Here is a 12,027-nt window from a genome sequence, read left to right as displayed (position 1 = left end):
TTCGGCTCACCTTTGGCATGATGTTTGACCGATTGATCTTCTGTTTCCGGGTCTCAAGCATAGATCCAATATTCCTTACCAGTAATATAACACGTTACCTTACATCCTAGCAATCAGAAAGCATTTTTTCACAGAAGTTAACGCGTCGCACTTTTTCGACAAAATTTAATGATTTTGATTTGAAATGTTCTTTCAAAATGGTTTTAACTGATCCTTTCGATATACCAATGCTGCCAGTAAGACCTCTGACATCAATATCATTATTTTAATGACGTTTTGATCATCAGTTGATGTTGATGGCCGTCATAGACGTGGTTCGTCGTCAACGCGTTGTCGACCCTCTTTAAATAATTTGTACCTAATTGGTACACACCTGATCGCGACAAACTATTATCAACGAAGACTTTTTTTTTAATATTTTGAACGTTTTAAAATTAAAATAGAATTCCGCTCACAAAACGTAGTGGAACTTCTTTGTTGGTATTTAACAAAAGTCGCCGATTCCACCTTACGTACTTCACAAAGCCAAGCCTGTACCATACATTAATGATTAATTTGATGCGACATTTGTCATAGATGTCACTGACAGTCATACCAAACTAAAAACAAAAAAAATATTTCCATGATATTTTGATCGATTATTGATTTACTCGTATAAGCAATAAAATTAGGGTTCTGCGCCCTTTTTTTTTACATACAAACATCACATGATCCCCAAGCTCAGGCTTTTTACTAAAAAATATGCGAAAAAAATATATATAGAAGGTTTACTAACAAATCAAACTTGGAGATATATAAACCTATACTTTTTAAATGCAGAGTGGCAATCTCTCTTTTCGTTTCAGAAAGAAATTCTCATGCAATTAGAAGCAATTTCGCCAAATTTCCAGAAAGCGCTACAATCTATCAGCGGATGTGAAAGGTAGGTGGAAATATCTATACAAAAATTATTTTCTCAAAATGAACTTAAGTATTTTAAACTTGATTTATTCACGAATGATAAAGCAATTTGCCAAGCGTTGGGTGTAGAAGATTATTGTTTTAATTGCATTTTTGGAACATTTCCGAAACTTGGTATGAAAAAGTTGAAAGGTGGATAATTTGTTGACAATTCATGAAAGATTCAAACTTTATCAAAGTTATGTCTACTCCGAAAAGTGAAGTTTGCACAAGTTTAGTATTGGTTGTCGAACTTTTCCTAGGTAAAACAATATGGCACCAAATTATGAAGAAATTGTCGAATATACTGGCAAACTTTAATATTTTGAAGGGCTGGCTATACCTGTGAAATCGGCAAGGTCGTACATTGAATAGTTTTTGAATGGCATCCTTCTAAAAAGCGACCGCTCGCAGGTACAATCATATATGAGTGAAACTTTAAACGCTTTTTTTCTCGAAACGACATTTTTCAAAATTCCTGACATCATAACTCAACGAGATATTGACCGATCGTCTTCAAATTGGTTGAAAATTGTCAATTTGGCAATAAAAAAGACGACGTTTTTTTTTATCTAAAAAAACTGTTTTTTTCCAAAAGTAGGAAATATCTTCAAGTTTAATAAGCTTTTTGATTTTTTTTTTTTGATTTTTATTTATTTGATTTTATTTATTAATGCACTTAACTCTGCACATATTTCCGAGAGATATGACGGTCGGCGGAGTCTCTGAAGAAGAATCAAAGTGAGCTTTTTCACTGCTAGATCGAAGCTCAAGGGGAAGGTTAGAGGTGGTGTCTTCTCCTCTTTTAGGTAGTTACGCATCCACTTTAATATCAGGGATGCCATACAGACCTTTTGCTCGCCAACATTGAGCTCAAAGCTAGTCAAGGAGTGCTTGATCTCATATACTACTTCCATATTAAACGTTAAAGGCCACAGCGGAATCGTCGAATGGGCTTTTAAGAAAATACACCCTCATCTAAATTTTATCAAGTTGGGAACCAGCAGCGACTCCTCTGTCTCATACAGCCGAGCGTTGAATCTAAGGGTTTCGCGTCAGCAATCAGTACTGGTGGGCTTTCGAAAGCCTTCTGGCCGAGAATAGTACATAAAATATACATCGAAGGCGTCCTATCTGGTCACTGTTACATTGCGGCTGAAGATTTTGAAGGACGCAATTTGTCAAAAATTTTTACAAACCCGGTGAATTGGCTGGAATTGATATTAACCGAATCAATAAAGTTGTGGCAGGCTCTAAGCATTTGGTAGTTATGCGACGGTCTATTTGATCCTTACCTAGGAGTTCTAAGGATCACAACGGAGTAGCGTCAATAGTATTCCAAGAGGCATTATTTGTGGTCTGATGTGTAATAAGCCTATTCATTCAATCTAACCTAACCTATACTAATGTTGACCACATGATTCTATTTCTATTTGAAAATAAAAGAAAATTGTAAACTTTCGTTCTACTACTAAACTCTAAGACATGTTCGAGCTTTACAAAAACAAAGTTTTAGACAAAGTAATTTCAAGTAAAGTATTCAAAAGAAAATTCTCCTAAAAATTTTCTCAAGCGAAAATTTCGAAGATGTGACATTCGAACTCGAACCAAATTTGCGGGCTTCTAAATGATTGCGTGCCACAGCAAATTCAACGTCTGTTATATAAAAGACTTTAGAAGTCCGCAGCGTTTTGTGTGCCTTTCGCCAACGTCGAATATAAATCACTCAAATTTCTACAATTCTGTTTATTATTAGAGCGTAAAATATCTCCGCTGGGAAAATAGAATTTCAAAGGAAAATTGCTCAATTCCAGCAACTGCACAATAAGCGCTGTGAAACATTTGATTTTAATTAAAATTTCCAAAACAACAAGGAATTTGTGGAAGAACTCACTTGTTGTCGATGGCGTGGAGATAAAAGCAGCGCTCATTAAAATTGATTTGGAATTATGTGCGAGTATTTGGTTGAGCTGTCTAAACATGCAACATTGTGAGGAAGACGCACACACTGGCAGTTAGACATAAAGACGCACATATAGCACACACATACCCATATACCACATATATTCATACTCCCGACGCGACGTCAGCAGCAAGGGGAGCGACGGGCAGGCAAGCATACGGCATGGAGTTGTAATGCATACGAAATGTAATTATTCCGAATAATAAATCAAAATGTTTGCTTTTTTTCACATCTAAATCCCTGCCACAGTGATGCTGCAGAACAAAAGTTTCAATTACAAATCAGAAATAATGAAGAGAAAATCAAATGTAATGCGGAAGCAAACAAACATTGCCGCATAGTGGCAACTAACCGGCAGCAGGAGTGCGGCGCGCGGGCGTGCGGCAAGCAAATGTGCCACGGTTGCTGCCAGCAACATATGTGAGCGATGCGCGTTTAAGCTGGTGGCAGCGCAGGCAATTGAGCGCGCCACAAAATGTGGCATGACAACAGGCGCAACTCGTGAGAGGCCAATAAATAAACGGCGGACAGGCAGTGGCACAGCATAAAATGTGCGTGAAAAGTTGTGGAGCTGGGTCTGTGGTGGTGGTGGTGTGAAGCAAATATTTTTTGGCAGATGATTTACGACGCGCGCAGCCGAGAGCCGAAACCGTTTTACGCTTGCATGGCAATGTTGCAAGCGCGCAAACAAGTGCATTGCAACACTATGTTGCACATATGGTGTAAGGCGCAAAATTTCAATTTCATACAATGCCAGCAGCCGCCCTAAACCCGACCTGCCGTCCGTCGCTGGCAGCCAGCAATCGCTATCAGCAGAAATATTGTGGCGAAACGCCAAGTGGACACTTTAAATTAATTTTATTTGCGGTTCAGAGACACACAGCGCTTGCTGCATATGTGAGTGAGTCTATATTTTTATATATGTGTGATATGTGTGCGTGTGTGGCAAGTGCAACGCATGTTGCACCACTAGCATGCCACAAAAAGTGCATTTTTCAAGCAAACAGCAACTGTCACCAAGCACCAGCTACTCCACCGCCCCAACTCTGCCTCCCGCGCTGCCAGCATGCTTTCGCCTTGCCCGCGCCTTCACCAACGGCGTGCATGTTTAGCCTACAGCGTACATGCTCCGCTCTGCCGCGCTGTAGCTCCACAATCGAGACGCATAAATCTTTCACTTTTGCCAGCGACTGCCACATAAATAAATATTTCATTTCATATCATTGCATTTTAAAACTGTTGTTGTTGCTTTAGTTTGCTGTTGCAACAGCTGCTATTTTTATTGTAATTAGACGCAGCGCTCTAGCAAGTTAGTGCCTGCAATCACAACAACAATGTGTTAGACTTGGCCTGTGTGACAATGCGTGTTCTGCTCATTGCTCGCTGCGTGGGTTATTGTAATTGTTGTTGTTGTTGCTGTAGTACTAAGAATCATTTCTCAAAGCATATGTGTGTTGTTTGCTGTTATTGTTGTATGCTTTGAAACGAAATATGGCAATTAATATACATATGTATGTGTTCAACAAGTGAAACTCTCACTTGCAAGTGATTAGTGTTGCTGCGGGCCCCTCGAGTGCATAGGTTGATAGGGTTAATTAGGTGCAAGCGAAATACATCACTTCGGTAGGGGAAAATTTCAGAAAATAAAGCAGGCAATCGTCGTACTAATTCTCTTCTGATTTCTGAATGATCTTGATTTTTTGAAGTTTTTTCTTTAAACAAGCTCAAACCCTCGATCTGATTGGAGTTATTAAAACGTGATTGTTGAAAGGACCCTCTTCTTCTTTATTGTCGTAGCCAAGTTTACAACAGCGCGCCAGCGCGCGTTTTCCCTCTTCGCCAATTGGAGATTCCAAGTGTAGCCAGGTCCTTCTTCACCTGATCTTTCCAACGGAGTGGAGGTATTCCTGTTCCTCTGCTGTCCCAGGTGGGTACTGCGTCGAATAGTGTCAGAACTGGAGCATTTTCATCCATTCGGACGACATAACCTAGCCTGCGCAGTCGCTGTCTTTTTATTCGCTGAACTATGTCAATGTCGTCACATATCTCGTCGTTCGATCGACTGCCGTATTCGCCGTTGCCAATGCGCAAAGCACCATAAGTTTTGCCCAGAACCTTACTCTCGAAAACTCGTAACGCCGACTTATCAAATGTTGTCATCGTTTGGTCTTTGTTTGTCAAGAGACGACTTTACTTCTCATTTGCCTAAAAGGCCCGAAGTAGCACCTGTTAGCAAGAGTTATTCCGCGATGATTTCAAGACTGACATTGTTCTTGGTGTTAATACTGAGTACAAGATAGACGAAATTAGCTACGACTTTGAATTTATGACTGTCAACAGTGACGTGGGAGCCAATATTTCGTCTTACACTCATTCATTACCAGACCCATTTGCTTCGCTTACTTATCAAATCTGGAGAAAGCAGAACTAACGGCAGCTGTACACTTTTGTAGAAGATTGTACCTTCTCTATTTAGCTTTGCAGCTCGGATTATTTTCTCCAGCAGTAGTTTGAAGAAGTCGCACGATAGGGAGTCGCTTTTCTAAAACCTCGTGTGGTATCGAACGGCTCGAAAAGGTCCTTCCCGTTCCTGATGGAGCTTACGGTATTGCTCAACGTCAGTTTACGCAGCCGTATTAGTTTTTCGGGGATATAAAATTCAGACATAGCGCATTACGCCAGAGAATATACTGGGTTTCAGTCCACATGGCTGTTCTAGGAAACAAAGTAGCTAATAAGACCAGTTCAGGAAATATGCAAATCGTTAAAAACGAAACTATGAAATTTCCGGATGGGGATGACAAGAGGCTCACGATGAGATAAAATACCTTAGGGGCATGGAGAATTGCTAAGATCCAAGTTTCCAGAGTTTACAATATACTGGCATCACATGGGAGCCGTATGAGCAATATAACCAATGACACAGTGCAAGGAAGTAGGCATAAAAGAGACGCTGGAACACTTCTAATTCTAATGTTTGGCCTTATCTTGAACTTGTCTTAGATATCTAAGAGCTTCGTAGTTGCAGGGACTGGAGGAAGTATTAGACTTGTTTATAAAAAGCATTGACGTACTTCTTCACGAATACTTTAGCTCAAATTTAAGTGGAAATACTAAGTGTCAGTATGGCGTGTCAGTCGGCCAGTACATTCGCGTGAAAATCTGCTCAGCTCGGCTTTAAGCGTTTACTCTGCGTGCCCCCTAATCTAACCTGTACTATTTGGGACATATTTTATTTGTATACCCTGAACAGGGTATATTAAGTTTGTCACGAAGTTTGTAACACCCAGAAGGAATCGTCGGAGACCCAATAAGGTATATATATAAATGATCAGTATGTTGAGCTGAGTCGATTTAGCCATGTCCGTCTGTCTGTCTGTCCGTCCGTCCGTCTGTCTGTATATATACGAACTAGTCCCACAGTTTCTAAGATATCGTTTTGAAATTTTGCAAAGGTCATTTCCTCTTCAAGAAGCTGCTAATTTGTCGGACATACAGCTGCCATACAAACTGAACGATCGGAATCAAAGTTCTTGTATGGAAAACTCTCACATTTGACAAGATATATTCACAAAAGTTGGCACAAGTTATTTTTTAGGGCAACAATGTAATCTCCGAAAAAATTGTTCAGATCGGTTAACTATAGCATATAGCTGCCATACAAACTGAACGATCGGAATAAAGGTCTTATATGGAAAACTTTCACATTTGACAAGATATATTCACAAAAGTTGGCACAAGTTATTTTTTAGGGCAACAATGTAATCTCCGAAAAAATTGTTCAGATCGGATTACTATAGCATATAGCTTCTATGTAAACTGAACACCTAGTTACTAAAAGAAAGCAAATGTGAAGGGTATATTAGCTTAGGTGCAGCCGAAGTTAAAGTTTTTTCTTGTTTTGGTTAACTAGCGCCACTTTCTTCACTGTTTTACAAAAGAAAAAATATCTATTGAAGAATCGGTAACGTTTATGGAAAGCCCATCAAACCCAAAAAATGGATGAATATGCTTTGTACGTGTATTTTCAGAGATTATTAGAACATTTTCTCATAGATTTAACAAAAAGTCGACAACAATGCAATAATCTAATAGAAAAGAATAGAAAAGCGCAGAAACACCCATGAAAAGCGAATGCAAATTTCCGAAAACCATTTCTTAGCGAATGTAAGATCTTCAGCGCACAAAAGAATAGGCTTTTCAGTAATGATTTGTGTGGATTGCAACAGGACGCGCTTTCCCACATCCATGCTCGTGTCATTCAAATGCTAAATAGGCTGCGCTAGGGAGTGGTAAAACTTGTTGTTAATAGGCAACTACATATGAATATGCGTTGTGTGCGGGGCATGCGGACAATAGAAATATGAGAATATCAATGGCAATTCGGATGATTAATTCGATACACAATAAGCCGAGGGTATTACACAAACAATAGCGCACCGGCGACGCTGAGGTAGGAGAGCGTTTTTTTGTGGCACGGATTTCCTTGTTAAGGAAATGTAACCCTTTTGCATTACCACTTTCACCCAAATGCACAGGAAGGCGAACGGACGTGCGAGTACAGGCTGTTGATTGAAAAGCAGCGCATATGAGTAAAAAGCATTTTTGTAAGAAGAAATTTTTAAGTACGAATATAAAGGGAAAGGATTAAAGGCATCTATGGCATACATAAATGCACACTAAAGCATACTTATGAAGTTGGCTATTATTGTAAGGACTTTTCAATAGTTTTACTTTTTATACGGCATATTTTTTCAATATTTTTTTTTTTCGATTTTGCTTTGAAAGCGCCAAACAATGCGCAGCTTAGCAATAAATGCCTGGCAACTAGTTATTATTATTACAATACTTTTCATTTCATTTTGCTGGGGTTGTGCGCTTGTGTGCGTTATGTGTGTGCGTTGCGCTGGGAAAGTCTTACTTTCAAGTATGCAGTTACTATCCTTAGCGAATTTGCTACACAATGTTTTTCCCTAGCAATTTTCCTCGCTTACGTACAGTGTTACATTGTATGTGTATATGTATATGTGTGTGTGTTTTGTTTGTTGTACTTCACGTGCATTTTTTTTATTCCACCTTATTGGAAAAACTTATGAAATTCGTTTGGGTATACTTATAAATGCGTTTCGTTCATTTATTGTTAGGCAAATTTTCTATTTTCAATCTTTTCATTTCGACTTCATACTTTTTTCGGCAAGCAAAGCGCACAAAAGCAAAAATTTATGCACAAAAATATTAAAAATGGAAAATGTTGTTAGGGAAATATAAGACAATTGTTAACTCGTACTCTTGTGGCACAAAAAAAAACAAACAATCTCACATAAGATATAAAATATTGGCTAGTCGAAAAAGTTTTTTCGTATTTTTAATTAAACTTCAACTTTTTTTTATTTTTAATGAGCTTTAATGAACCAAATATATGCCACTTTGGTCGCCAACTTATCGCCATTTTTCCGCTAGATACATTATTTTATCAGTGTTAAACTTTTCTTGTTTCTCGGCAAAAACCTGCGACAAGTAGTTTTCACAGTCTGCTCTTGAAGCCAACTTTACTCCATTAAGCGAGTTTTGCATTGACCGACACAAATCCATTTTTAACAAATAGTAGTCCGATGGTGCAAAGTCAGAACTATATGGTGAGTGTATCAAAACTTCCCAGCCAAGCTTTTCCAATTTTTGCCGCCTCATCAAAGATGTGTGTGGTCTGGCGTTGTCCTGATGGAAGACGAAGCCCTTTCTGTTGCTCACTTCTGGGCGTTTTTCTTCGATTGCTTGCTTCAATCGCATCAGTTGTTGACAGTAAAATGTAGAATCAATCGTGCGATCAGGCTGGAGCAGCTCATAGTGGATGATTACTTTCCAATCCCACCAAACACTTAGCATAACCTTTCGAGGCGTCAATCCTGGCTTTGTGACCGTTTGTTGAGCTTCACCACGCCTGGACCATGTTTTCTTTCGCGCATTATTTGTCGTATTTCATCCACTTTTCGTCTGCTGTTACCATTTGCTACAGAAATGGTTTGATTTCATTTCGTTTCAGCTAAGAATCGTAGATGTTAATTCGGTCCATTAAATTTTTCACAGACAATTCATGTGGTACACAAACATCGAGCTTCTTTTTGTAGCCAGCCTTTTTTAAATGAAGCAAAATCGTTGGATGATGAATGTGAAGTTCCTTAGAGATGTCATGGCTGTTTATGTGACGGTCCTGGTTAATATTTGCCATAATTTCATCGAATTGCTCAACGAAAGGTCGACCAGCGCGAGGTGCATCCTTCACGTAGAAATTTCCAGAACGGAAACGAGCGAATTATTGTTGGGCTACACGAACTGATACAGCATCGTCGTCTCCGTAAACTTCACAAATTTCATTGGTGGCTTGCGTGGCATTCTCGCCTTTTTTATACCAAAATTTCAAAATATAGCGTTCTTCATTATTTTCACTCATTTTTGAGGAGCTGTAACTTTTTTTCAACTTTCCCGAATTTAATTTGGTTTAATGAAGCTTAAAATCTCATCTTTCCAGCACTAAATGGTATGAAACAATGTGATCGGTAGCACTGGAGATATGCGTCTGCAATGTCACCTATTGACAAAATACGAAAAGACTTTTTTGACTACCCAATATAAATATATCTTTTAAAGCTGTGAAATAAAATGTGAATTGTCGACTCAAGACAGTGGCAATAAATAAATTTCAATTTCTCAATAAAGCTGTTTGCAGCCGGCTTAGACTTTCCGCCACAATTTCTGGAGAATCATTTTTTTCACACTTTTTTTCAGCTTACTTTGCTGGCTGCCACTTTTGTGCGCCTTACGTCGTAACTCCTGTGTTTTTTTCTGTTTGTGCTGCTGCTACTCCGTACTTGTTGTTGCTGTTGTTGCTTCACTGTGGTTGTTGCTGCTGTTTTTCTATAGTTGTTGCTGCTCCTCCGTGGTTGTTGTTGTTGATGACGCTGCTTGTTGATGTTGATTGCATGCTTGGTTGGCTCACAGCCCGGCTGATTATGCGTACCCTGCTGCCTGCTGCTGAGGCCCGCTTTCGCGTTGCCACAACGCACTGTCTCACCGCCACACCGCTTTCCTATACAATTTATTCCCGCTGCTACACGAAACGAAATTTCTTTTCGCTCCTTTTGCTGACTCCGTTGCTGTGCTGCGGCAGGAAAGCCTATTACCAAGAAAAATATATTAGCATACTTTATTGTCGACATATTATACTGCTACACGCAATTCTGCAGGCCACTCAATGGCGTTATACAAAGTCCTGCTCTTCAGCAGCAAGTACATATATATACATATATATATACATATATATATGTATATACACATATATATTCTCTGTCCATATTCCATATGTATGTCCGCTTTAATGTTCGGCACAAGTGTGTCGACGCATTGCCGCCTCAAGTTGTTGCCGTGAGCGATGACTGCGTATATTTGCAGTCTTTTGTTGCAAGGAGCTACAGCACAACACCTTCAAAACGATGATCAGCTACCCTGTAAGGCAAAGTAAAAGCATTCGAGATCTCGGAATTTTCTAATAAACGGTTTGACAAGCCTAAATTTGGCATCCATAAAGGATAAAATGTTTTTTATCTGCCAATTCATAACCTTTAACAACAAACTTCGGCATCCATTGACCTGTGAGTTTGCGACCCACTAACAGTGAAAAGTTTTCGATCGACTTATAGCGTTTGTTCCCAAAAAATATTTTTTCTCGACCTATACTCGAGTCCTTACTTATGAAAAACTCAGATATTTTAGTGTGAATCTGGAGCAGAGAACACTCCTTCAACTTATACTTGAGTTCTTACTTTAGAATAATTATGGGATCTTGTGGAGTCGAGAACATTCCTTCGACCTCTGCTGGAGACCTTACTGGCTGGAGCGTTTACTTTAGAAAACTAAGGTATCTTGGTTCAAATGTGGAGTGGAGAACATTCATTTGACTTATACTCGGCTCTTACTTTAGAAAAACTCAGTTATTTTGGTGTGAATGTGGTGTTAAGAACATGACTTCGACTTCTACTCGAGCTGTTTAGAAAAAATCTGCTATATTGGTGCGAATGTGTAGTAAAGAACAGTCCTTCGACCTCTACTCGAGCTCTTCTAGGTGATAGCCTTAACCTGAAAATCGGTTTTAAATCCCAACACAACAGTCTTGTGGATCTAGCACTAGTTCGACCATTTTACGCTAGTTTTATAGTGAGGAGAAGCTTCGTTGCCTTAAAAAATATTAAAGGTTCTTCAAAAATATCTACAAATGATTCGGCAATCAAGCCTTATTTCGATTAAATACGCTAAACACCCCAAAGACAACATCGGAGGCACATAACACATATTTATATGTATATAAAGGATTAGCGTAACGAGCTGAATCGATCTATCGATCATCCTTCTACCCGAATTACAGTATAAACGCGAACTAGTCCAACAATTTTTGTGACATCGTTCTGAAATTTTTCACACGTCCTACGCTCCGCTAGAAGCTGCTCATTTGTCGGATCCACTGATATTGTATTACTATAGCATATAGCTGCCATACAAACCGAACGAACGGAATCAAGTGCTTGTATGGACAACTTTTGTATTTGTCGAGATATCTTCACGAAATTTGGTATGGCTTATTGTCTATAGTAACGGTACAATCACTGTAGAACTTGTTGAGATCGAACTATTATATCATATAGCTGCCATACAAACTGAACGATCTAAATGAAGTTATTGTATGGAAACTACTATATTTTTAAAGGGCTTCTTTGCAACAGAAATTAACGTTTTTTCTTTATGAGTATGAGACATTATGTTGAGAGAGCATTTTTTCCAACTTATTTAAGGTTTTCATTGAAGTCGTCTTGTTTTTGATTTGAGAGAATTTTAAGTTTTTTTAAGCATTATTCAGAAGTTCAGTAGAAAACGTTTTACGAAAGCTTTCTATCACTCGAGCATACAACTTTCAACCATGGATCATTTTAGTGGACTTAAACCATATATTATCACTCTTCAAACATGCCGCTAAGGTTCAAGCAATCCGAGGTCAGTAATAGCCGACAAGATATTCACGTTTACATGCTTTGCATAAAATTTGTAAAACTCTTAGTGCCACCAAATGAGTTTTGCTT

Source organism: Bactrocera tryoni, chromosome 5, assembly GCF_016617805.1.
Source record: "Bactrocera tryoni isolate S06 chromosome 5, CSIRO_BtryS06_freeze2, whole genome shotgun sequence".
In the NCBI taxonomy this organism is placed as follows: domain Eukaryota; kingdom Metazoa; phylum Arthropoda; class Insecta; order Diptera; family Tephritidae; genus Bactrocera; species Bactrocera tryoni.
Note: the sequence above shows the minus strand (reverse complement) of the source record.